Source organism: Salminus brasiliensis, chromosome 14 (genome assembly GCF_030463535.1).
Source record: "Salminus brasiliensis chromosome 14, fSalBra1.hap2, whole genome shotgun sequence".
In the NCBI taxonomy this organism is placed as follows: Eukaryota; Metazoa; Chordata; class Actinopteri; order Characiformes; family Bryconidae; genus Salminus; species Salminus brasiliensis.
In genome coordinates, this window is record NC_132891.1 from 14,391,616 (window position 1) to 14,419,272 (window position 27,657).

The 27,657-nt window shown below is 41.2% G+C and overlaps 1 protein-coding gene across 1 annotated transcript in view; it reads left to right on the forward strand.

Moving 5' to 3' along the window:
- Positions 1–27,657, forward strand: part of sulf2b (sulfatase 2b) — a 197,113-nt gene that overhangs the window by 30,674 nt on the left and 138,782 nt on the right. The window contains exon 2 of the mRNA XM_072656508.1: positions 157–228. The gene's annotated coding sequence lies outside the window, so the exon portion shown is untranslated. The remainder of the gene's footprint in view (positions 1–156; positions 229–27,657) is intronic.

Here is a 27,657-nt window from a genome sequence, read left to right on the forward strand (position 1 = left end):
TTATTATTATGTTGCCTGATGTTTCTATGTCGCAGTGTGATAGAATCTATTCTTAATTCCTGTATTTTTTTTCCATGTTTTGCAGCCATAGCTCACATTATCACTTTAAACTAGGTCTGCAACACTGAGTGATGTTGATCTCTGCTTGCCCTGTAGGCCCAAAGCTGCGACAGCGAGGCACAAAAGACTTCCCAGCAACCTTTGAGGGCGGAACTGTGGTCTTGACAGGTGAGTGACGACGGGGTTGGACCAATGACACGCACTGCTGGTCAGCCAAGGGGGCGTGGCTGTGTTTTTTGTTTTATTTTCCCTCACTGTTAATCCCTGCCGCCTTCAGTGAAGATGTTTGCTTCTGAGTGTGTCAGAAACAGACCGAACTGACTTTACATGTTAAAGACCAACAAAAGCAATTTGTACGAAGGGAGGAGAAGGAGAGTGGGACTCTGAGTGAGGGGACAGAATAGAGATGTGTTAAAAAGAGATAGGGCGCCAGAAGAAGGAGGGCAGGAGCAGTTGAATAGAAAGGGTGAAAACAGAACATGAGGTCAGAGAGGTCAATCTTGATCAGTCTCTTTCGCTCTTTCTCTCTTTTTCTCCTCTTTTTCTCTTTCACAATCTTTTTCCTATCTTCTTTCCTACTCCTTTCTCTTTTTCCATCTTATCTTTGTCGGGTTTCCCATTCTTTTTCTTTGCGTTACTTTTCTCTCTTACTTTGCCTTCTCTTTTTTTACATCTTTTCCAAATAACAGAACGGCAGCTTACGAAAGTTTACAAAGCTTACAACTGGTTTAACAAAACTACATATATATATATATATATATATATATATATATATATATATATATATATATATATATATATATATATATATATAATTTCATAATTCATTTATTACTCAGGAACAAATTTATCCCCAGACTGTAACAGTAAAAGTTTCAGATTTAAGATGGTAAAATCCCTTGTTTCAGACGAGCCCATGCTAGTGATCACTGCACTGACTCTCAAAGATGTTTTTGTGATATCACTTCAGTATCCACACCATATTCAGTGCTCATTAGCAGTCTCCCCACACAGTCTCTACACTGGCTGCACTGTATCTTCTCCAAAGACTGTTCAGTAGCGTTTCACTTCTTTCCTCCTGCAGGTCAGTGAACTCTGGCCTTTCTGTGACCCTCCTGCTCACACTCGGTGTGATATTGTCCGAACTCATCTGCTCAGATTCCTTCACAGAGAAAAGAAAGACAATGCTCTCTCTCTACCACCCCCCTTCACCCCATCTCTACCTCTCTCTGTCTCTCTTTCTCTCAACCTCAACCTCTCGCTCTTATTTTCTCACTTTCTCTTCCACAGACTCTGAGCAGCACAAAGACGAGAGCTTATTCCCTCCAGATTTCTCTGATAAAGATCTCACACGCACACACTCACACACACACACACACACACACACACACACACACACACACACACACACATTTGCTGCATATGGTTTCAATCTTCCCAGCTATCCCCTGGCTGCAGTCAAGGGAGGTCAGCCTTAAACTCTACCATGTTAGCAGTGTGCATAAGTGTGTGTGTGTGTATTTCCGAGAAGAAAAAGAGATAAAAAGGAGGAGAGGGGAAAAAAAGGGACATAGGAGAATGAAAGTCTGATGAATATGGACAGACAAGATGGGCAGAGGGGAACTATGGGAGGTAGATTCCTCTCCCCTTCTTTCACTCTCCCCCTCTCCTTGTCTATCACTCTCTTCCTCTCTCTCTATATCTCCCTTTGCCCTCTCTTTTTCTATCTCTCTCTCTCTCTCACACGCTCTCTATCTCTCAGGAAGCGACGTGCTCCAGAAAACAGGCGTTCAGATTTCCCAGCAGGCTTTGCTAAGGGAACATCAGGTTCAATCTGCCTGTCGCTCTGTTTTGTTTCATTTTGCTTTCCACCATCTCTCCGAGGTGACCTGCTTTGTGGTCGGTCCTGCTGCATCAGGGATTTGGGAATGCACAGTCTACAGCAACAGTTGTCATCTCTATGCCCCGCCCACAAGTGCACGAATGTGCTCTTTAAAGTGACCAGTGACCAGTCTTTGTGCGTCCAATAATCTTTAAGTGTCTTAAACGGTGAAAGAGAAGAAATGAATGGTTAGAAAAAGGTCTTCTTCTGGCCTTTGTGCGGCTTTAAGCTGTGAAGAACAGGCGTGCTCTGGCCATGTTGAGGAGAGGTTATGAAGACTCTCATAGTCCCCTAGTTCATACTCTTGTGACTTGACCCCACTGCTAAAGCTTCAGTTCTGCCCAACACAGCAAAAGCATCTTGATATTGGCCTTTAGCAGAACATCAAACACCCTTCAGGGCCTTTTATATTAGATTATATGTCCATCTAAATGACTAAATAATAAATTAGAAAAAAATACATTAATTTGTAAAACAATTAATATAGATGAGTGAAGGGGTGTGGTTTGGGTTGGGCGGTGGGCGATATGTCTCAGCGATGTCCTACCTTCACATGCCATTAGAGACATACAGCCACAGAGCAGTGTGAATACTAAAGCATCCTGATGCATCCAGACACCAATTCTCACTGGTTTGTTTTCTAGTGGTCAAGACATTTGTAACAGCCCATGCATTTACATGAACAAAAACTTTGGTCTGATAACAAATGCAACAAGCGAATGATGCTGTACATGTGAGCAGCAACCTTACTCCGATCATAAATGGGCACTGGAGACACAATCGAGAACCTATTGCAATTCAAGCTGCGAACAACTGTACCTCTAGTGCCCCCCACTCCTGATTAGATTATTCAAGACAGATGTTAATACCAGACATACTATATTGGCAGAAGTATTTGGACAGCTGCTTATTCAGTGTTTTGTGAAATCAATGGTATTAAAAGAGTTAAAAAGAGTTGCTGTGAATATCTGATTGCATTTAGCAAAAACAGCAGGTAAGGATGTTGGATGATCACCATCCCACCTCATCCCCAACTCTCATCCCAAAGGTATTGGATGGAGCACCATTATTTCAGATAACACAGTTCCACTGCTCCACAGCTCAATGCCTGGAGGCTTTATTCCCCCCATAGCCCATACCTGGTATTAGTAATGGTGCCAATAGGTTCATGCTCGTCTCCTCCAGAAAGTCCTATTCTATTGGCATGCTATATGCTACAGCTACTAGACAAGGTGTGTGTATGCATTTGCACACATTGTGCCAGCAATGCGTGCAGCTTAAAGTAGCTGAATGCATTCATTAGAAGCTTGGTTCTCAGCCTGGACCTGGAGGAAGCTTGCCGGTCTCTTCGGCCATCAGAAGATTGACCTCTTCTGTACTGGAGCACTTTTCCCCAGACCTTCAGAACCATTTGTGTGCTGCATTCTGCCCCACTAAATGGACCTTACTGTCCCTTTTATTTCCAGGGTCAGCATGTGGGTGTGGATTGGTAGGTCTGTGGGTAAATGGAATAGAATAAAAGTTTCATTACTTAAAACCACACTGAAGTAAGACATACATTTATAACTCCAGGTCAGGTTTATTAGCCTGAAATACGATAGTTAGCCAGTTCTGTAGCTTTATAGATCCAGCAGCGGGAAAATGATGTTAGCCCCACATATGGATCCAAACAAGGATCAGTGATTGGACCAGGAGGGGTTAAACATAGGCCAAGTCTGGGTTGTACTCGCCTAAATGGAACCCATGTGAGACAAGGGTGGACACTAACAATGTGGCTCATTTTGGAAGCCCAACTGAGTGCCAGTAATAACACATGTACACACCCACTCAGAGCCCATACCCACCCCACATGGAACCCACCTAGCCCACGCTCCACCCATGTGAGCCCCACATAAACGCGTTGGCTGGGTGGTGACACTATATACACTATATAGAAAGTATATTTCCTGGAACATATTATAATACAAGTTCTGAATTTGAATCCCACTAAAACCTTTCGGCATAGCAGTTCATCAAACAGCATGGCTCAAAGTCCAAAGACATATTTGACACAATGAAAGAAAGTCAGAAGAAGAAACATAACATCTTAACATCTGCATTCCTACTTTTAGAAGCAGATTCCAGTCACATGTTTGCACCTAAGCTGTGTGATCAGGCTACCTCCAAAATGTTCTTATTTGAGTGTAATGTAAATGTCATTTATTTCCCGCTGGTTCAGGAGCTGAAAATCGATGAAGAAGATTAGCCCACAGTAGTTCACTGCTTCAGACCTTGTGTAGAACGACGCAAAGAACATGTTCTTCTCTTGGAAATTCATGTTTGTAACCAAAATAGATGTTGTTTTTTCCCCCTCCACCTCCAGTCCTCCTCCATACCAGATGTCTGCAAGCTTATAGAAGGTGCGGAAACAACCGTACTTGTGAATTCGAGCTGTCAATCAGTGATTGGCAGGCCAGCTCACATTCTTTTAATAAAGCCATATAGAGGTATAACTAGGATCTGCCAGGTGGGCAGGTGCACCCATCCTGGAAATTTTTCAGTCGAAGAAAAAAAAAGAAAAAAAAAGAAATGCCTTTTAATCTCTTAAATCCCCAGACGGAAACATGGCTAATCCATCATTCTATTTCTGTAGGCTATTTTTAGGAGAAACTTCATTAAAAATAACACACTCAGTGTGCGCTTATGTGTGTGTGAGTGAAACATGAGGTAAGGTGCTGGGGATGATGGGGAAAGGCAAAGGAATGGGTGTCAAAGATGTGGGTAGATTTGTGTGTATGTGTGTGTATGTAGACCATTTGGCTATTGTCCTATACTTTTTAATAAGTAGGTCCACCCATCACATTACTTTAGTTCAATTTTGACAGGTTATTAAATACAATAAAATTCATACATTTTTGTAAACAAGCATTTTCCAACCTCTCCTTATCTCTGCCTGTTTTATGCTACATTATATAACAAGTTTACCTTAAATGAACAGTTTCTAGATCATTCTGAAGGTATACTGATGTGTAGTGGGGAAAAATGACATCTCTGTCATTGCCACTCTGGACCTTGAATGTCAGCTACTTCACAAGACCTCTCAGAATGCTACGTAATTTGAGTCATATTTTTGTCAATCCACAGTTCTTTCAGTTTTACTTCAACGCCTGGTTTCCCTGCAATCTCCTGGTAATGCACAGTTGTTGAATTGGCTACACTAAATCACCACTAGGTGTGAATGGGTGTGCGTGGTCCCCTGTGTACAAGGGGTATTACTGCCATGCTTCCAATGATCTTGGGAAAGCTTCGAAGCTAGGTAGACCCTGTCCAGGTAGAAACAGATAAGAAGGTTGATGAATGAATGAATGAGTATATGTTTGCTCATTAAAACTACTGTTTTCTGGGCAGTGACTTACTCAAAGTTCTTTTCTTTAAAGCTGCACTTTGGAGAATTGGCATTTGCTGCTCCTGGGCTCTGCCTACCGACAGGAAGTGTGATTTGCATTTCAACCAACACGTTTTACTAGAAGAGTAAAGAAGCATGTGGGCTGATGTTTTACAGTAATATTGCAGGATTGTGCACAAACATGACTTGGTTCCGCAGTTTTCGCAAGCGTTATCCTGCCCACTTCTCACATGATTTTAAAGCTGTGATTCTAAGCTAAAAATGCAACAAAATGTAGCTTTAAGTGACAATAACAACATTAGAAAAGTAACATGGTGTCTGTGGATACAGCCAGGGAATTTTTATTAGCCAAAAAGCTTTAATAAATTACCTGCATTGTGCCGCAAAAAAAGCAGTAAAGGCCGAAACACTCCTTATAACTTCATAGTAAATAGGCAAGGCTGAACTGCTGTAGGCTGCATAGGTGGATATATACTAATAATAGCATTCAGTGTGTGTATGTGTGTATGTGTGTGTTGTTTGAGCATTGCTTGTGAAGAGTGTGTGAACTAATTACATGCTTGTTCTCAAGCCAGCTACAACTTGGTGCTGAATGATGATGCTGTCATGAATGCATGTGTGTGTGTGTGTGTGTGTGTGTGTGTGTGTGTGTGTGTGTGTGTGTGTGTGTGTGTGAATGAGAATCATTTCCCATTTGACTTCCAGCGTTCCGGGTTTTTGGTGCTGTGTGTTGATAACTGGTGGTGCACTGCGGGACATTCATGTTGCATATACCCGTAAGTGTGTGTGTGTGAGAGGTGCTGACCCCCCACTTTTGCTGCGTAGCAGAGTGTGTTGTGATGAGAGGAGGGTCCATGACCCGTCCCGCAGCGCGGGTTTGTGTATTTCCGCGGTCCGTTGCCGTGGGGACAAGTAGAGATTTGCTACCTTAGGTGCCATTTATCATAGTAACAGCATCGTGCAGGGGCACCATGGGAGGAAACCAACCATCCATCATATGCACGGCCTGTCGCCACGGCAACGGCAGTGGCCATGACATAGATAAGGGGAGGGGGTTAGGGGCGTTCTCGTCCACTTGGTGCTGAGAGCTTGAGTGTTTCTCTCTCACCCGCTCTCATATACTCTCTTACTGTCATATGCTCCATACACTCTCTCTCCTTCTCTCTCCTCCCTTCATATACCTTCCTTGCTCTCTCTCTCTCTCTCTCTCTCCCTCTCGCTCCATCTCTCTCTTCTCTTACTCTCCATCTCTTATTCTCTCCCTCTCCTTCTCTCTTTCTCTTTCCCTTCTCATATAACCTCCTTGCTCTTTTTCTTTCTCCCTACATCTCTCTCTCTCTCTCTGTTTTTCTTTTCCTTCTCAAATACCCTCCTTTCTCTTTTCACTCTCTCCCTCTCTTTTTCCCGCACCAAAAACCATCCTTGCTCTTTTCCTCTCTTTTCTCCCTCTATCTCTCTCGCTCTGTCTCTCTCTCTCTCTCTTTTCCATTTACCTTCTTTCTTCTCATATACTTTCTTTCCTTTCCCCCTCTCTCTCTCTTCCCTACTCCCTTTCTCCTTTGCTTTGCTCTCCCTCTCTCTCTCTCTCTCTCTCTCTCTCTCTCTCTCTCTCTCTCTCTCTCTCTCTCTGTCTCTCCCCTTCTCTCACATACTCTCTATATGCTCTCTCTTTGTCCATATCGTTTTCCTCAGTCATCTCCCACCCCCCCGCCCCCCCGCTCCTTCTGTACGAGACTTCAGGGGCTTATTTGGCTTTTGGAGAGACACCTGCTCACTGCTGAAAAACCTCAGCACAGCCTACTTTCCATGCGCATTTGAGGAAGACCGCAGAGAAATCTTGCTCTTGAAAGGCTTTGATCTGAATGTAAACTTCCTATGGAGTGCTGGGAGAGAAGAGAGAATTGCTCTGTCTGTCATTAATACATAAACACAATGAGAAGCCATTGCGTCCTGGCCCTGCTTTATCTCTCCAGTGACATTCTGATGGATTACACTGCCATCTGCACCAGAGGGCCAGACGTGAGTGTTCGTGTCTGTGTCTCTGTGTGTGTGTGTGTGTGCATGTGTGTGTAAAAAGGGCTGGGGGGGTTGAGCCATATTTCTCACGCATAAACAGACAGTCAGCGCATGTTAATGTGAACACCTCTACCAGCCTATTTAGGCAAGACCGAAGGAATGAATTGGAGAGGAAAGACACAGAAGAAGTAGGAGGACAGATTTATAGAGAGAATGGTAGAGAGAGACAGAGAGAGAGAGAGAGAAATTCATTATGTTCAGCTAATGAGCCAGCTTGGTTAATTCATGTGACTCTGCTTAAGGAGTCAGTTCAGAGGTTCCTGCATAATTAAAAGTAGCAAACAGTGGAAACACCTGTCCCAGCCAGAGGTTGTAAATTTCCATGTTAGATGAATCTAGAAATCTTCAGCTTTAGGGGTGGGCAGTGTGATGACACAATGATGCTACAATGATGTTGCATTAAAGATTTTATGCTATGTAAAAGTTGGATGGCATGTTTTGTTGATTTGAGGTTGAGTAAAAGTAGGAGAACAAATCTTCTACACATTACATATATTTCTGCACATTTAGAGCACAATTCCTATTTGCTCTCTGGATTAGATGTAGAGATAACACATGTTTGACATATTAAACAAATGTGGCATAATATACATGTCCAATGTTAACTTTAATATCTTAAATTATTAGGGATGTCCTGATTTGATCTGGGCCAGTTAGTGGATTGGTTATTGGATATTTTAATCTTAATCCAGTTCTGAGTCTTTGTTTTAACCACAGTGTGGATCAATGGTGGATCAATACACTATTAATGGACATTATTGCTCAGCCAGCAGCAGTGCGGACATTCTCAGAAGATAAATATAAGAGATTAGAGTCTGCATTGTGGAATCATTTTACAGTGGAACATGAAAACACATCATTAATATCTGAGACTATCGCTGAAATGTTCTGTTTTACCAGCGGGAGAACCTCACATCCTTTTTTTTGTTGTTTGTTTTTAAACCAGCACTCAAGAGCACATTCAGAACCAGGACAAGGCTAAGTATGGTCAGGGAGGAGAGTCAGACTGAATTATAAGACACTAAACACATTATATTACTAGAATGTCTCAATAGAGAAACTGTTACTAAAAATAAAGGGATTCTTCTCCAGTGTTTAGTGGCAGCACGTCTTATCTAAACTGAGGGGCTATATTATTTATACAAACACAAAGATCAGATTTCATTGGATTGGTATTGGCTGATACTCAGCCAATAGAGAGAGACACAGAGAGAGAGAGAGTAAGAGACTCAGATCGGATGAGATCGGGGGAAAATAAACTGATTGGACAGCCCTCCTAATTATGTGTTATGTTAATATTAAACTAAAAATAATAAAAAATGAAATAATAATAATGTGTACATAATTACAAACAAACTGTAAAACAGGCAGAAGTGTGTTCTCTGTAGTGCTCTCTACTTATTTTCTCTTAGAAAATCAGCAATGCGTGCAGTTTGCCAGGGGATGCCCAAACCTTTGCACCTTTGTAAATAATATTTAGTCTACTTTAATAAGTATATTGTGACTACTGTCAACACTTTTAAAACAACGAATAACTGCACAGATTATAAAAAGACAGATTTAGACCAGAAATATAGAGCCTGTAAACAGCAGCACTGCATAGCAGTGCATTGAATGCCTGTTTGGGCTTGATTTTTAATATCTGCACCCACCTGATTTAACCATGTGTCACACCTGTCCACGTCTAACATCATCATCTTTCTTGTCTTCACCTGCCTGCTTTAATATCTTTTTTCTCAGGGTTTCATCTGTTTTGCCAAGTTCCATCAATCCACACAAAAACTGTCATTTGACTTCCTGCGCTTTTTTAAAAGTGTAGGCCATGTAGCTTCATTAGTCGGGTGGTGTTTTGGCAAAAATTGAGAGAGAGCACAATTGACATTTCTCTCTCAGGAATGGCACTTCCTCCCCACATCACTCCTAGCATGATGTTGGTCAGCCAAGTATCTGTTAACTGTTATATCGGAGCTGTGAAGCCACGCGCGTTGGCTACCTAGCTATGCAGCATCAGAGGCAGTTAGAAAAGAGTCGGTCCTAGTGTAGGAGGCATTGCTAGTGTTAGGGGAGTTCACATGAACGGGGATGGGATAAGTGGCCATTCAAATTTGATTAATTAAATTATATTAAAAAATTATTTATATATATATATATATATATATATATATATATATATATATATATATATATATATATATATATATATACACAAGCAGCCGGTAAACAAACCTCCAAAGCTAGCCTCGTTTAGCACCTAGAGATACCCACTTAAACCCCTTCACACTGCACCCAGAGTAGCGCCCACTAAAACCTGCCATATACATTGTAGATCATTCATGATCCGCAGTCAAATTAGGCTTGTGCAGACCTCTACAGTGCATAGCAACTACATAGTAACAAATTAAAGTATCATGACATTCTATTTTTGCCATAGTGCCCCCCCCCCCCCCCCCCGCTTCAGCATTCATTTATGAACCTGCTCTTTCTATAGACTTCCCACTGTCATATTTAGTATTTAGCTGTTGAACATGGGTCACAACATCAAGGATTCCCATCTCTTTACCCTCTTACATATAAAGTGTGGTCACAGTTCCCACCCCAGCAGACCAAATCAATCAACCCTGTGTCAATACTGCGCTTTGTGGATGTGCACTGAATAGTTTAATACTCACATGGATGCTCTAAGCCTTTCCAGTCTTCATTATTGGTCTGCATTTTAAAAAGCAGGCGCATAGGATGGGGCAGGGATTGATTTCTGGCCGTTGGATTGGTTTGTTTTCTAGCTGTTTTCTACGTTTTTCCAAGATGTCTGGATATTGTGGCATGGAGCACAACCTGGTTGTTTGGGTTTGTATTGAAAACACAATGTTTATTTTAGATACTAAAAGATATCCTTTCATTTTATTGCCTTAAGATTGAAGTTCTGGTTTTGTTAATATAAGCTCATCTGAGCTGGCATTAGAAAAGAATACCGTCAGCTAAAACAAGGGCTTGTTTTCTGAGTGCAAATTGTGTTTGTTTAGTAAATCTCATTTCTAGACACATTTCTTACAAGTGACTTGCCCTGTTTGTGTGATCAGACTGTTTTAGAATATGCTCACATTGGTTGCCATAGCAGTGGATACAGGATAAGGCATTGAAATGTGTAGTACGATTTTCTTGTTGTATTGTCTATCTAGAACATTTCAATTCACATGTCCAGAGGTCCAATGTAAGTATGCTTTGAATCTATGTACAAATGTGGCTTAAAAATGGGTTTAGAAAATATCAGATTGACTGTGGCTATTTGCCATTTAGAGTGTATGCAGCCTTTCCTGCTCCAGTGGAATATGCTGGAAATCTGATGGGAACTGTCCTTTTTTGCACCTTGCATGATTGACTTGCAATTGGATCAACCCATTCGGCCACACTAAGGGCGCATTTTAGGCTTTGAGGGATGCCATATGAAAACCACCCTGAGTTCAATAAAGAACTATGTTTGTAACAACATGATGTAGCAGTTCTTCACACTCACACCTCTCTTACAAACACAAATCTTTATGGCACCAAAAGCTGTTCTTCTATGGCATTCTCTATGACTTCTTCAAATTTTCAACAGTTACCTACTCGCTACATCAGGGGTGTCTAACCTAATCCAGGAAGGACCAGGTTTTCATTGCAAACAAGCTGGAGCGCACCTGATTCCACTAGTTTACTCAGTTGGCCATGGTTCTTCAACAAATGAAAAAGTGTGCTTTTGCTTTATACAGAGGTGTCAAGTAACGAAGTACATCTAGGAAGCCTATACTTTACTGGAGTTTTTTCAGCCGACTTTTTACTTCTACTCCTTACATTTTCATGCAATTATCTGTATGTTTGTACAATTGTACAATAAATTACAGTACTTACAATATAGGCAACTACTCATCATATTTTCTACTCCTTGAAGCACAAGTTAATGCTCAGTAGTACACATAGATGGTCCTTTATTATATTTGATATTACTAAAATGCATTCATTTTCAGTGGGCACATATGCAGCTGAAACAGGTAGTCTAGTGCAACTAGTTCTAACATATTTCAACATTAACATTTTAATAGAACATTATAGTCATTATGGCTTTTAGAAAAATGTTTTTTTTGGGGGAGGTGGGATAGTGCACTATAGGCCCCTGTGGTGCGGCCTATAGTGCACTAGCCTTTGTTTTCCTTACATTACTTTTACTTTTCTACTTGAAGTAGTTTTGAAACCAGTACACTTTTACACTTTTACACACAAAAGCTTAAGTTGATACTTCAACTTCTATACAGGTCTTTTTAAACTCTAGTATCTACACTTCTTCCTGAGTAATGAATGTGAATACTTTTGGCACTTTTGGCTTTATTCAATTGAAAATGTGCAGCCACACCAGCTTTTTGTGGAATAGCTCAGATAAGACACACCTGTCCTACATAGTGCTCTACAGGTTATGAAAGTAGTGGCTTCTGCACCCACAAAAGTGCACTTTTCAAATGTAGAAACCAACGTTCCTTGACTCTCAGAGGGCTAGCCACCATATTCATCACTGGAATTTCAGTGGGTAGCGTGGCATATATGCCAACTTTTTCTAAATGTCCTGAGCCTGCAAAAGGATGGAAAGATGGAAACGATGGCAAGAGAGTCAATTCAGCGAATTGATTCAGAGCTCCATGCATGGCAATCAAAAATGGGCAGACCGCCACACTCATCTCCTCAAATCTTCCCACGAAAAAGAATGAGAATCCATTGACTGTGCTGAAAAGCCACTGATAATTGGCAGATAGTAACTGCTTATTCTCAATCCAATTATGCTTAGCTTTTTTTCTCTCTCTCACATTCTCTCCTATTTGTCCTAAGAGCCTTCTATCATTTGGCACTCCCAACATCATACCGCTATGGAGGGGATCCGGCGGGGTGAAGCCTTTGCGCTGCAACGGCTCACCACCTCTGTGACAGCGTTTACAGACGAACAAATCCTCCAACGCTTCCTCTTTTGAGTTTCAATCTCCCCGAGTTAATTAAAGACTTCCATGACAGAGCTTCAGAGCGAGAAAAATGCAAACGCTCACACTCTGACACGCGCACATGCACAAGAAAAACAGCACAGCCACAAATAAAGTTACGTTGAAAAGTTGAGGACATGCTGTCATGTTTTTTTCTTTTTCTAATAGCTCTAATTTTCCCACGTCTGCAAGTGGGGAGCGGCCAACGCACTTCAGCGTAATTGTATTCAAGCTGGGAGAGCGGAATTGTCGGAGGTGACAGAGCACAGGCAGAGAATGATCAATGGAAATAAGTGAAGCTGGTGTGATGCATGGTATTGATCGGAGTCTGTTTTTATTTTTTATTTTTCCCCGTTCTGGAGTGGAGGCTCAGGTGCAGCTGATCCGCAGAGAGTTTCAGGGCTGCTATTGATTTCCTGAGACACCTGAGGGGCTTCCTCTTTTGTCAGAAAGCAGGGTTGCAGAGTCAAAGACCTCTTGATCAAAGTTGGCCAGGTTTCATTGCAAAGCAAGGGTGAAATGAAGAATTTAGCTGCGAGGTTGATTGTGCAACTGGTAGGTCTTCGATTTGGAGGGAGTTCACAGGGAGAGGAAATGGGCGGGCAGTTCCATTTGTACGATGAAGGCTAAACCTAGCCTCAAGTGCTGGAAGACCAGACTCAAACTTTAGTTGTGACTTTTTTATGGAAAAGAGATGCTTTATATGCCAGAGTAACACACACAGGACTTGATTCAGCCACAAGAGATTTAGTGTGGTCAGGTACTGATGTTGGATGATTAGATCTGGTTAGGTCATGCTTTCATCACAACTCATCCACCCCTCCAGAGAATGTAGCCCAGTGCTAGGGGGCTTTATACCCCTCTAGACAATGCTGGGCAATGGGCATGGGGATCTTAGGCCCATGTATCAATCAAAGTGTGCATATCTGCCTGTATCAGCAATGGGTACACCTTAAAGTAGCGAAATTTGCTTATTGGAGGAGGCATTCATTTTCCCATTGTTCTTCTTGCACTCAGTTTTGCTGTCAATATAAAAACTTTGTCTTGAACTAATAAATAAGCCTAAAAGGAAACATCTCTACCATGTGACTAAAGTCAAATTAATAAGCATAGAACTGCCACAGACAACAAAACGCCATCTTTTTGCAGATTATGTTATGTTGATCATTATATCTCTTCCCTACGCCATAGCCTGATGTGCACCTCCCCAGAACTGTAACCGTGTAAATGTGCCATGGTCGCTCGGCAGCATCGTATTTCCGCTTTTGCTGCCGCTTTTCCTGCCGCTTTTGCAGTGAGATGGACACATTTGGCTCATGGATTGTGTAGAAATGTGATAAATCAAATCAAATCTACCTGCAGTTCCTCATCCATGTCTCTCAGTGGCCGAGCAAGCACAGAAAAGTCACCCTCCTTCTGCCTCGGTTCAGTGCCCATATGGACTTTCTTCTCCTCTGATGTCTACTTTCACTTTCCTTGCAGACATTTTAGTAAAAGTAAACTGCGAAATAATGCTATTTTTGCACCAACTTCAACATAATCCACTCAGTTTTAGTCGCTGATGTTTGCCTAGACAGTGGCATTTAGAACCCCAACCGGCGAAGGCCAGACCAGTGTTTTGGCTGCAGAGCGACGCAGATGCATCTACGCACAAGTATAAATGCTTATAGTGCTAGGCTACTTGCGCAGGCTACGCTGTAGACTCTGTGTTGACTTGACGTGTAAGCATAAATGGACCTTTATACTCACTGCACTTCATTTTTGTGAGAATGTATTCTAAAATGAGAGTAACAGCCTTTGGTATTGGCAGCGATATTGGCCATGAGATGTAATTGAACCATTATTATCATTGCCTCAGAATAATTCTATATCGCTACATCCCTAATTGAGATTCATCAGTCAATTGAAGCAGAATGTGGACTGCCAGCATATCTTCCCTGAAGGTCTGCTCTGAAAATGTGCTTCCTACGCATTGTTGGAACAAATTGATGTTTTTCAAACTCTAACAAACATAAAAGACCCCTCAGGCTTTTGTACTGGTGCTGTCTTGGTACTGACACTGAGAAATTCACCTTCTCCAAAGCGTCTCTTCAGTTTCAGCTTCTCTTTAATGAATACCTTTAATGAGTACTGAAAACTGTCATTTGTACAGTCGACTGTGGAATGAATTTGAGTCAGATGCGGGTGTTTCATTTCTTTGTTTGAATCGAATGTGTGTCTAATGTGGCTTTCGGAGTGATTATCTGTATTCAAGTTCAATAGACACTCGCCTACAATATGAATGTTTTGGAAACTCTCAGGAATTATCTTTTGATCTGGAGATCTTGGTAGTGTTCATACACCTACTAGCCTTATGAACAACAAGCCCTGTACAGCGAATAGAAGACTGACTAATCTGCAGCAGCGCTTGCACTGTGAAACATGCTGTAACCCATTTTTCTGTTTAATCTAAAACTTCCCAGCATTGTGTAACTATTTGATTTCCATGCAAAGTTTTTGATTTATGTCATTTAAGACAGATTGGCGGCATTTTTTGATTGATACTTCCATTGCGCACAACTTTACAGCAACCATTGCAATTCATATGGGATTGACTTCACATATGTATAATGAATCTAGAAAAGAGGAGAAACAAGAACACATTCAGTGTATTTTATTATGCAGTGTCACCCAAGTATAGTAAATTGGATATTGATTGATGGTATTTAGCATGAGCTTAACTGACCACAATCCCAGGAAAGCAGGCTAATCTTGTCTGAGTATCTGAGCACAGAGCAGAATGATAATGTAATTATTAAGCATTAAAGAATTAAAGCCATCTTTAATTACATACAAAGACTTTTCACAAGGGCTTGGTAAAGAAGCTTTACACTAATGGTCACCAACAATGCACAGACATAAAAATGTCTTCAGATGACCGGCTTGCTCAATTACTCAAGCAATAACAAACAAACAAATAATAATAATAATAAAAAAAGTCCAAACACCTTTATGTGCTCTTCTGCTGTGTGTGTTATCAAGGATGCATCAGGATGTGTCTTGTGTGGACTTGGCACAGCCAAAAAATCCCAGAATGCATTACGCACCACGCTGCTGTTCCAAATCCGTTCAGCATCCTTCTATCCTTCAAAGTTGGTACTTGTGAGCCAACCAGGCCAGTACTACCAAGTACCCCCCCCCCCACCCCGTTTTGCTCTGTCTGTCTGTCTGTCTGTAGTTTGACACTTTTTGACCCATGCCCGTGCCTTCTCCTTAGTGTTTGCAGGTGTTCCTTTCAGGATTCTCAATGTTCGGACTGGTGGACTTGGTAGTACTGACTTGGCAAGTTCGACTCACCAGGACTCCCGAGGATGGGAGGCTGCTGTATGGTAATTTTGCAATTGGAACAGCAGTGTTGTGCGTAATGCATTCTGGGATATTTCCAAGTCCACATAAGTCCTGTCCTGATGCCTCTTGGCAGATTAAGAACATCCCCCCCCCCCTTTATTTGTGTCTGTATATCTGTAAATGTAGTATATCTGTTTCCTACAGTCTTTGTCAGGTCCTATGTCTTATGGATGGTCTCTTCATGTACTCGCTAGTTGCGTTCCAAAGCCTAGGCTGCAGCCACCGTAGGGTGGGTCCTTAGTAGAACTGTCCTATGAAAAATAAATCTAACCAGATTGTATGGTGATGTCACTAGAAAAGTTCCGCCTCTTGCAGTTTTGGTGCTAAATTTGTGTGCTTCTTCATTTCTTCACAGAAACGAATTATAATTATAGAAACTAACAATAGCGGCAGGAAGAGACTTCTATTATACGTGCAGTCAAAATCTTTACCTCTACAGCCTTTCTTTGCTTTGCTTTGTGACATTAATCTCATAGACTAAAATATGCACTAATATAGTAAAAGTCAGAGATCGGTAGACCTGAGGCAAGATGTTTAGTCAAAGCTGGTACAGAAGTCTCAAAATTTCAAACCAGTCAAAATGAGGATGGATGGATGGATGTTCTAGTGTTAAGAGTGCAGGCTAGAATGTCCTGAACTACTGGACATTGACCACTGGACTGAACACAATCAAAGTGCATATCTGCCACAGCAGTCAATAGCAATATCATTTAATATTTTCCACACCTTCCAACTATTCCTTGTGAGATGCTGAGGAAGTGCACGCTTGGTCCTAAATCTGGAAGTGGGGCATATTTCTTGCTGCCCCTAAGGCCAGAAAAGAAAGATGTCAGCAAGCCTACAAGTCTGTTTAACTTACACTCTGAAGGCCACAATTCACAGAGAAGAATGAAGAGATTGTGGCTTTTTTTCATTTCTTCCTCTCTCTCGCTCCCTCAATTTTGCTCTTGACTGATCAAAGTATATCTTTTCTCAGAAGTGAAGCTTAACAGACGACACAAACACCCCTCCCCTTCCCATACACGCACACACAGCCGCAACAAGGCTATACGTTATCCCTTTTTTTACGTTATCTAGCCAGAAATGGCTTGGAGTGAATAAAGCACAGCTGTCAAATGTGAGTACATTAATAGGAAAATGTGTGTCGAATAAATAGAACAAACTCATAGTAGAAACCTGCTTTCTGTCTTGTGTTTCTCACCCTCTCTCTCTCTCAGTCTGGCTATCTCGCTCTCTCTCTCCAGACTGGATGGTGAATTGGATTACACCTCTGGTTTTCATTATTTTCCTCTCTGACCCCTCCCTCCGTATTCCTGTTCATTTCCAGATAACGAAGGCCAGTTTTCTCTTACTGTTTGCTTGTCCGTCTCGCACCCTCCCTCTCCTCTCAGTTTCACACCCACCTACATACACACACACACACACACACACACACACACCAAACTCTAGTCTGATCAATCCCTGCTCTCCTTCCATCTTTAATAAAGAGGATGTCTCGAAGCTAATGTGTGGAGCGCAGGCCGGCCTGCAGGGCAGCCAGCCTGACTCAGCAGAAACCCGAGCTTTCTCTTTCCTCCCGACTCATTACCAGGCCGCTAGTATTTAAAAGTGATGACTGACTCTCGGCTCCTCATAAAAAGTGTGTATTATTAAAAATCCATGACTCTCGGAGTCTCGCTTGGGGGGAATGATTGCTGTTGTATCAGAAAGGAGTTGTCCTTCCTTCATTCTCTTTTCTTTTTTTGTGCTTTTTTCTGCTGGCAGGCATTTTGGGAATTGATGGTCATGACATGAAGGTTATTAGTTATCGTAACGGGCTTTCTGCAGAGCAGCAATGTGGGAAGGCCTTGCCACATTGCACAGAGGGGCAAATTGATTGACTCGTCTGCAGAGATGTGCCCGGCCCAGGCCCATTTCAGCCTTATTTTTAATCTCCGTTTTTTTTTTTTGGACCACCCTGTCCGTTCATTTCTTTGTCTCTGCTTATGCCTTAGCTCGCATTTTACTTTTCCCATAGCCACATACAGAGACAGAGCTACACGTTTGGTCAGCGCTGACAATTGTATAGTAAATCTACAGAAGAGCTGACTTTGGCCTTTTACTTCTTTTCCACCATAGCAAGTTAATTTTGTATGTGCATATGTGTGTGTGTGTGTGTGTGTGTGTGTGTGTGTGTGTGATAGAAATGTAGTGTACTGAATTATTCGAGTATCACCGCGATTGCTCTATACATTTCTTGCCTCTGTTGCTGCAGGACAACCTATACGTTCTTCTTTCAGGTTTAAAATTGAACACGGCTCTGCAGTACAAAGGAAGCAATCAGAGAATTTCACACCCCAGGGTTGCTCAAATGTAAAATAGGTGCCTGTTGGATCTAGATACAGTAAAAGCTAACACTACAGTGTTGTTCATCCCTGTCTGTCTTTTGCTTGCTCTCACTTTCTCTCTCACTGTGACACAAGTTGCTATGCACTGTATGTGACTTTTTACAATCTAACTGTTAAAACTCAACTAGTAGTTACCAAAGAATAGCCCCACCGGTTTGTACAGAAGTCCCTGTAGTTACTGAACAATATACCTTAGTGTGTAATAAACCTTTCTGCATTAAGGGGTTAAAGAATGGGACATTGACTGGAATAAAATGCATATATTAAATTCTATATTGAATTTTGCTTATATAGATCTTTAAAAACTAAGCCTATTTCAGGTTCCTCTTCTGTCACCCAAGACAGAAGAGGAACCTGAAATACAGGCCAAATTCAGGGTCAGAATTTGGCCCTAACAGCTTAAATCCATGGAACCAACCTCTCTTTTCTTTCAGCCTAATTTTTGAAAGTGTTGCTGACCATGTGCATCCCTTCATGGACAAAATATACCCGGCTTCTAATGGCTACTTCCAACATGATAATGCCTCAAGTCACAAAGCAAAATTCGACTCAACTGGTTTCAAACCACTTCTGGAGGTGATCTGAGACACATTTGAAACGCATGTTACAGCAGTGTAAACACATCCATCTCTCCAAGACGCATTCAACAACCAAAACTCCTCCCAGTACAACCAAATCAGTACAAAAACAGTCCTTTTCTCATCAGCATGGAAATCTGAAGCTGAAGAGATGGATGAAGGCATGTAAAATTGCAAATTTCACAGCAGCAACCATCTGTAGTACAGCAGAGGAAGATGCTACACGGATAAACAACTGGTTGCCGCATAACAATCATTTTTACATATTCAGTCCCACACAGTTTTTACATATTCCGTCCCACCAGAGACACAGTTGACTTCCAGGTGTAAATGCATGTGTTTATAGCATCTTATCAGGACACAATCCAAATACTAGTCACATGAAGTGACCAGGTGTCAGTGGGGTGATTGAGTTCAGTGTTCTTCAGAGGCCTTTCCAGTCATTAATTCTGAATCCAAAAGAATGCCTTTGGGATGTGTAAGAATGTGAGATTTACAGTATTAATGTGCTCCTGAAAAATCAACAGGAATTGTTGTGATGCAATCATGTTAACATGGTTTTGGGAGCAAAAGGGATTTTAACCAACATGGGAATAAAATAACATTTAAAAATGGAGAGTAGATTAAAATAAATACAAATTGTAGATAACATTTATATCTTGGAGTTTCAGATCTTTATTTGACAGATATGACAAGGTTTTAATACAACAACTAGAACAACTAGATATTTAAAAATATCTAAAATATAAAGATACTATGGTATACAAACCAAAAAAGAAAATTGGCCAACGTTGATGGGCATAGGCATTTTTGACCACCTAAAGTCAGTGACAGCCACAAAGTGATGATATCAGCTGGCCCCTAGTAGATTACTTAATTACCATTCATCATCCACCATCCGCTATATGCCAGCCACCATCTAGACATCCATCATCCATCCATTTATCTAAAACCCATCCATGTGTGCTTGTTTCATCCTTCCTGTGTGCCTTTGTTGATTACTAATGTAACCGACAGTGACAGCCCTAAACACGACTTTCTTCCTTTCTTTCTCTACCCATCATCCTCTACAGCACGGCGTAGTTAGCCGACATTGGCCTTGGCATGCTGTTCGGATTTATGGGCCGGCAGAGGCCTCGGCCCAGTCGTAAAGCTGCATGTATATCTCTTTGCCATTCGCCTGTCGTCGCATCAATGAAGCGGCACCGACCACAGCTGTACTGCATTGTAAAAAAAAAAAAAAAAGATTGCGGCAACAACATTTTGTTTTATGGACAGCACGCCATAAAAAGAACAGGAGCGAGTGTGGTTGTACATTCTAAACTTGTGTCGTGTCACTGAAGCAACACTTACAAATGTGGGTTCAGGCTTGGGTTAGGCTTAGGACAAGAACTGCTGTAGCAACTGATGAGCTTGCAGATTGGAATGATGAATAGATGGGTGGAAGGATGGAGAGATGGATAAACTGAGGTGTGGGAGGGTGCTCCAGAAGGGAAATGGAGCATGTTACAGTCCAAATGTTGGCGAGGAGACCAATGAGATAATTTGCTTTTCAGTCTCGACGGGCAAATCAGCTAAACCATGTCACACCTAACTCAGTCTGATATGAGCAGAGACTACTGGCTGACTCAGACTTGCCCATACTCTCCTGCTCTGATTCTACATTGTTTGCCATGGCAGTTTGCAATCGATTTCTTTCCAAAGTCTAATTCATGTCTGCTGTAATTCGCCAGTATTGCTTATCCTCTCTATGTGGAATGGGCGGACCAAAAATTCATGTCAACCTGACCCATCACAAGGCTAACATGTTTCCGCCCTCTCCTCGAGTCTGATCAACCTGGAGTGCTAAAGTTGAAGCTAAAGTTAAACCTGGAGTGCTAAAGCTTGAGCCGTGACTAGGAAGGCAGCTGCCCCATTGTCCTTCACGCTCAGGATGGACGGGAGGTCTCGACACAGCACTGTAGCTGGGGAGATCCGCTGCTTGCCGACCACCTATGTGCTTTTTTTTGTGTTCCTTCAGTCCTAGTACCAAGCAACAGTTACTACCAAGTGGATAGCTTTTATATGCTAATAATATTAATAATACATTGTTACAGCACCTTTCTCAAACCCAATGTTGTTGTATAATCAGGGAACAAAGCCAAATCAAAGAACACCCACCCACCCACAGTTCCATGCAGTCAGGAAAAAATTCCCCTGGCTGTGGCCTGTTTAAACCCCTCCACCAGGATGTGAAATCCCATGGTGTTCTTTACTTTAATAACACATGTGGTCCAGATGACCTGTGGTGAAATGTGGAAAAAACTAAAAACTCTCTGCTGATCCATATGTTCACACATGAGGGATATTGATGACAACAGTGATATTCAAATAAATATGAAGTCAGATCTGGCTGCTTTCATTACTGTTATGGTCTCTGAATCAAGTATCAGAAAAGAATGCAATCTTGGACCTGAAGGTAGTTCAGTTTTTGTTCACACAGTTCAAAAGAAACCTGATTTGTGCCCCAGGGGCCTCTAGCCACCAAGGGTCTTGAACTGAAAGTCCAAGATGGCTTAAAAGTTGGGGACAATCCACTGCAGTTAAAAATGACAGAAATCCAACTGCAGGAAGTAATAATAATAATGATTGTAAGTGTAGCCACTCCGTTCTCCTCTCTAATTCTATGCTTATCGTCCCTCAGTTGCCCCTCTCCTTTTTATTCTGTCGTAATCTCCAATGCCGCACATGCATACACACTTCCCATCATTGTTTAGTCCATGTATTGTAGCTTCTGTGCTTGTTGTTGCAGTTATTGTGATTGTAACTCGCTGCTGAACGTCATTAATATTAATAGTGTGATTATGGGCCGTCGGTTGCGGGGAAACGATTCTAATCTTATTTACTCTCAATCATATTTGTACAGACACAGAGGCAAACAGAACTCTGACTTGAAAGAACTGTGGTTACATCCTTGAAGCAGTGTAGCTGTAATTGTTCCTCATTTCTCACAGCGTTTGCTCAGATGTAGAGAATGTCGAATTCTCTCCATCTCACTCTTTCCATTCTGCGCTTCGTCGTCCCCGCACTGTTTGAATAAGATGGAAAATGTGTTTATAATTGTCAGTCTTGGCTGAAATGCACAGTGAGCAATTAGCCAGAAAGTGGGCTGGCGAGTCGTCTGATTGTTTAATCTGGATTGACGTGAGAGGAATGACTGCTGTGGCTCCAGGTTGCATCTGAGATAAAGAGAGGTGGGAATTAAGTGGGGCTGGTCACTCAGCTCACTCCTTCTCTGTCTAGAACTCTCTCTCTTTTTTCATCTTCTGAGTCATTCTACAAAACAGGTGCCATTTGCGTCTGCAAATGCAAATTAATCCTATTAATTCAAGTGTCCTTGTTAGCCTGACATAAGAAAATACTATTTCCCAAAGAGTAACATACTGTTTTGAATCTTTTTACATGTGTGTACTAGACATGTCCATTTCCACATGGCCATTTTGCCCATCATGACATTTGCATCTTGAATATCAGCATATAAATGTAATTATTTACCAATCCTTTGTTTATCAATTGTCCATGTTTACATAAGATGATTTATTCAAAATAAAAATCTAGGCCGATCCTTGAGACTGATCCATTCTCTGAACTCGATTCCCCTACCGGCGGTATTCTAGACTCAGACACGTTGATTTATAATTCAGGATCAGAGTAACCTAAATACATGTTATACATATCATAGCAAACAGCAACTTACCCTGCCTAACCAGCACAACACAGCACCTTAGCAAGTAATCCAGCTCAGAAAAACAGCTGAAGTTCACTCTAGTCTTTGTACAAGTCTCTCCATATGTCCTCCAATCTCTGCCTCACACATGCAGACAGGCATGCAGGCATGGCCAAACACTGTGGTGAGTCCAGATGAGTCCAAAATCAACAAATTACATGTTTTTTCACTAAATATCTGTAAAGTCCAGACATGAATACCTGTCACCACTTTAGAAGGTCACAACTTTGCTATTTCTGTGCAAAGGTCCATCACAATTATTTATTTTAGTGACAAATAAACAGCAATTTGCTTCATTTATATATGTGTTAATTTGTTATAGTTTGTTTTACAAAGTTAGTAAAGTAATGTTTAGTTAAAGTTAGGTATGGTATGGTTAATTAATTCAATATATTGGTATCGGGTATGGGTCAATACACAAAGTTTATGTATCGTATCGGTATCAATATCAAAACAAAAAAGACAGATCAGTGCATCCCTACTATAAATAATGTACTGTTGCTTTAAATGACATGACAATGAGGGAGTGACCAAGGGACCAGTAGCCCAGCTCGGAACCAGAATGTTTTGTCCTCTGTGTTCCATGTTGGCCCTACATATGGTTGCCCACCAGGGTCAGTGATGGGACCAGGAGGGGTTAAGCATGGGCCCCATCTGGATTGCACAGTGCATATAGGGCCTAGATGGGTCTGTAATGATGGGTCCCTTTCGGAAAGCCAAGCTGGGTCCCAGTAACAACACATGTACAAACCCACTCAGAGCCCACCTGGAACCCTGGAGCAAATGTTCCATCCATGCCTGAATAAAAAAAATTTTATTATTTATTTATAAGAATGTAATGCCGAAGGATAATGTGTTTCTTGGAGGATGAATATATATTTCATGTTGTGGATTTTTGCTCTTGACGAAAATCTTGCAAATTACACCCATTTGGTAGAATGAGGTTTGTTTATGTTTGTTTGTTGTTGTTTCTTTCTTAATGGTTTTCCCTTCGTGCAACACAAGCCCTGTTTGATTTGATCCCTGCTTTTCCGTTCACAAAGGCAGACAGCTTCCATGAATCACTCTCCCCTTCACCTCTGCTGTTCTCATAACAAAAAATATATAACGAAAATGTCAAATCACGGCATGCGAAAGTCGTTCAGCACTCACGTCTGGAGAAAGAAAATAAATCAGGAGGGAAGAAAAGACCGGGAGATATCATTAATTTCCCGTCAGCATGCTTAACTTTCACTCTCTGCATTTATTTATTTATTTATTTAGTTAGTTAATGTGAAATTTAACTTGGCATTGCATTTTGCTCGGGGCGTGCAAAAAGCACCTGGTATGGGGAACAGGAGAGTGAGAGAGAGTGAGAAAAAGACAAGGATGGATGAAGCACAGAGAGAGTGAGTGGAGAGTGCTCAAGTGTGTGACTGTGTGTGTTCACGCATTAAAAAGAGATGTGCTAGTTAACTGTCCTCCTGCTGACTCTTGGCGGTGGCGCTGCTCTTTTGACATCGCTGCTTCTAAGTTCTGCAAGCATAAACAAACACTGTTACACTCAGTATGTACACACACAAACTCACACGCTCACATCTGTGGCCTAATGAGTCACAGATCTTATCATGAGCTTTCTTCTGCCTGAGGCTGGCACATCTCTTACCCGACTTCCTTTAGCACTGCAAAATAAACACTCTAGCTTGACTTTTCTACACGGACAGGGCTGGTGTTTCACCAGCTTATAGCGTCTGCCTTCTAATTTCTCTTTATTTAAGAGGTGGCGGGAGTCACTGCGGCCACGGCCACTAAGTGGCAAAAAGACCGGCTGAGCAGCAGCGTTAGCATTCACAGTGAATGCCGCTAACACAAAAATGAGAAAGAGCTGTTGTGCGACTGACTGTACAAATTCAGAGCTATTGCTTTTCAGAAGAGAAGAGGAACTAATAGATTACTGCAATTTGCAGAGATGACTGGAATCCAGGCATCGAAATGGGTGGGAGCTCACTGAGTGATGATGTCATGCTCTGAAAACAGATGGGGGAAAAAAAACAAGCCCAGTGTAGTTGCCAATTTAGCAACATGCTAAGTTCAAGTAAGAAGGAAAGCAAGCAAACTTGTACTAAATGTGCCTGAAAACAGTCAAAAATAAATCCTATAACCTTTCACTAGACTTTGTGCTAGGTTGTATCCTCTAAACGGGTGTGATTTGAGTTCAGTTAGCTGGACGTTTCCTGGCTACACTTCGATGTCCATGGACCATTGGTTTCTGTGGTAATTTGGTTGGATCGCTGTTGAGTCCAGCTCCCTTTAGCTTGAGCCAATAATTGGCTGCTTTCTCTAAAAACACAGTCTAACTAAAAGGGGCGGGCACCAGCAGGTCACCATGCGTGTACCATAAAGGGAAGCTCAAAGCTTGATTTGTATTTACTGCAGTGGAGTAAAAGTGAATTGCATTCCCCACTTGTAGGGGGAGCCCATAAACAAACAAAACCAGTTCTCACATAATGCTTTAAAAAACACTTAAAGTCCTCTACAGAGAATTTGTTCACTGGCTTCCTCTAGGAAAATCAGCAAAACATGAAATTTGAACACTTGCATATGAGTATGTGACCCACATACTGTATAAAATGTGCCATGAATATGTACCATATGTAAAGGTTGCTCAAATTCTGTCCCTCGATGCCTCAATGCTGAATCCTGCAAATAATCAGTAATTACACATTCAACTGTGCAGAGGCGTGTCCTCTTTAGAGGATCTGCTCATCAGCATATCAGCAAAACATGTCATTTGAACAGGAGAGCCTAAATCTTTCCATACAGCTGTAAGTAAGCCCTTGCCTTAATGACTTCCTTAGTCCTGTCAGGTAAGGATTAAGGTTGTTCCTTCCATTTTGGCCCACTCTTCCACAAAACCCACCCCCAGTTTATGGGAAGTTGGCTCACATGGACAGGAATTCAAGAGATTGCTGTAATTCTTACTTGACAGGACTGACACTGTTATTAAGGCAGGGGGCCTAACTAAAATAGGATGGTGCATGGTGGTCTTATTAGTGAAATTGAACACTTGTGCTCAATGACATTTCCAATAGAAAAAACATTCCTTTTACTCCATACTTTTTCATATAGATCTTTAAAGGACTCATTATAGACATCTAAGGCTAGAAGTTGTAAGCATTTGTTTGTTTTACAGCATTCCATTGTTGATTTGGCAGTTAATTTGGATTTAGTTTTAGTCTATTAACTTATTTAGTACTTAGTCTACTAACTAAAATGTACAATAGTCAAAATCCTAGTCATTTTGTTATTGTTTAGTTATGGTAAATTAAAAACATTCTGTCTCTGTCTTATCTCTGTGCATGTTTTACGTTTTTTAAACAGTGTCTGTACTTTAAAGACACCCCCTTACCATTTGCAGCAGCGAGTCCAGGTATTTTGAAAAGTTATAAAGGTTGAATAAATATATAATATAGAAATATAGAAGTTCTCAGTTCCACAAGGATTCAGAAAATGTGAATGTTTTTAAAAACATTTTGGGACATTGTTCGTGAGCGAGAGGAGGCTGAAATGCAAAACTCTCAGTCTTTCACATTAGCAATAAGACCTTTTAGGCATTCTTTAATTTGGAGGAACCTCTTAAGGTGATTTGAAGAACCTTCAAGGAACCGTTTTCTTCTAAAAAAACTTTTCTTGAAGGTTCTTCAAAGCATCTTAAGAGGTTTCCCCACAGTTTCAAATTAAAGAAAGTTTAACAGTGACATACTGATATTTTACTCAGATGCTGTAATGATATTGCTAATTCACTTAGTAGATAGATTTTTTAAAATTTCTTAAATTTAAGTAAATCTAATGTGGCACACTGTGGATGCTTTGTTTTTTGTGCAGATTCATATCAGTGTAAAAGAAACTGCCCTGAATGAGCAGTGTTATATTCTATATTATATAATCACCAGTACATAATACACTTTTATGGGTGATCCTAATGAGAGCATGACACAATTATTTAATACACCCCCACCTCAGTTGATCTTCAGGGACACATAGTGTAAGCGTAATTATATGGCTTATTTTACCATACCATAGCAATCCAATTTGGAGAGCTAATCCTAGCAAATAAGCCTAACAGTAAACTGTACCTGATTCTCTTCTATTTGACTTTAAGCCATTGTTTATCATTACAAATGTTACATTTTACTTTGTTTCCCTCTTTGTTCAATGTAAAGTAGAGCCAGGCTAATATTGTGTGTTGAAGGATGCATTTTTCTGTCAAGCTGTCTAGAGAATGACAGCAGAATATCTCACACTCATTCAAAAGCCAGTCCAAAGCTTTGGAGTCAACTCTCAATTCCCAACTGCCTGGAATCAGAGATCAGCTCGGATCAGCTCTTTTTGGTATCGACTCGCAGCCCTGACAGCATCTCGCCTGTGATTTTAAGTGATTTAAGTGAGTGTCTGTGTGTGCTTAAGGCTCTTGAAGATTGTTCCTTACACTTATTCTTAACACAGCTTTGACTTAGAGTAGCGACTGCAGAACCATTTTGTGATGAGGCTGTTTAGCCATTACTGTTGTTTTGGTCAAACCACAATTTCTAGTTCAGCTTGAAGCAAAATCACATTTGCATTTTATTATTTACATAAATTAAAATAAAGCAGAACTATGTTTGTAGTGAGCTTGTTCCCGTGAGTGAGGTTGCCCGGCAGCGTCTTGCTTGTTTTCTTGAGTGCCTTGTCCTTGTGGTGTTCCTAAGGGATCTATCTTGGGGTCAGGTGCATTTTTGTTTTGGAGAGAAATAATGCTGGGTATAAAAGGCTAACGTGAAGCTGCTTTTTTCTAGAGGCTCAAGGGGTAGAGCTCCAGGAGAGAAACAAGAACGAGAGGCCATTAGTGGCTCAGTACGTATGGGCCTATAGGCTATGGAGTCTGTGGAGGAGGAGGAATGAGAAAGAGCTTCCGAAGCAAAACCCCGACAGCAGCATTGCAAAGCCTCACTCTGCTTCAATTGCTCTTTTGTTCCCAGGATCTCCTTTACATATCATATTTTGAACAAAATGCACTCAAGCTTTCCACTATAACTGTTTAAATGTAGCTCTGCGTCTTCTCACAGGCATGAGGAAGATGCATTACGACAAATACTAAATGTTTCACATAGAAATTTGTAG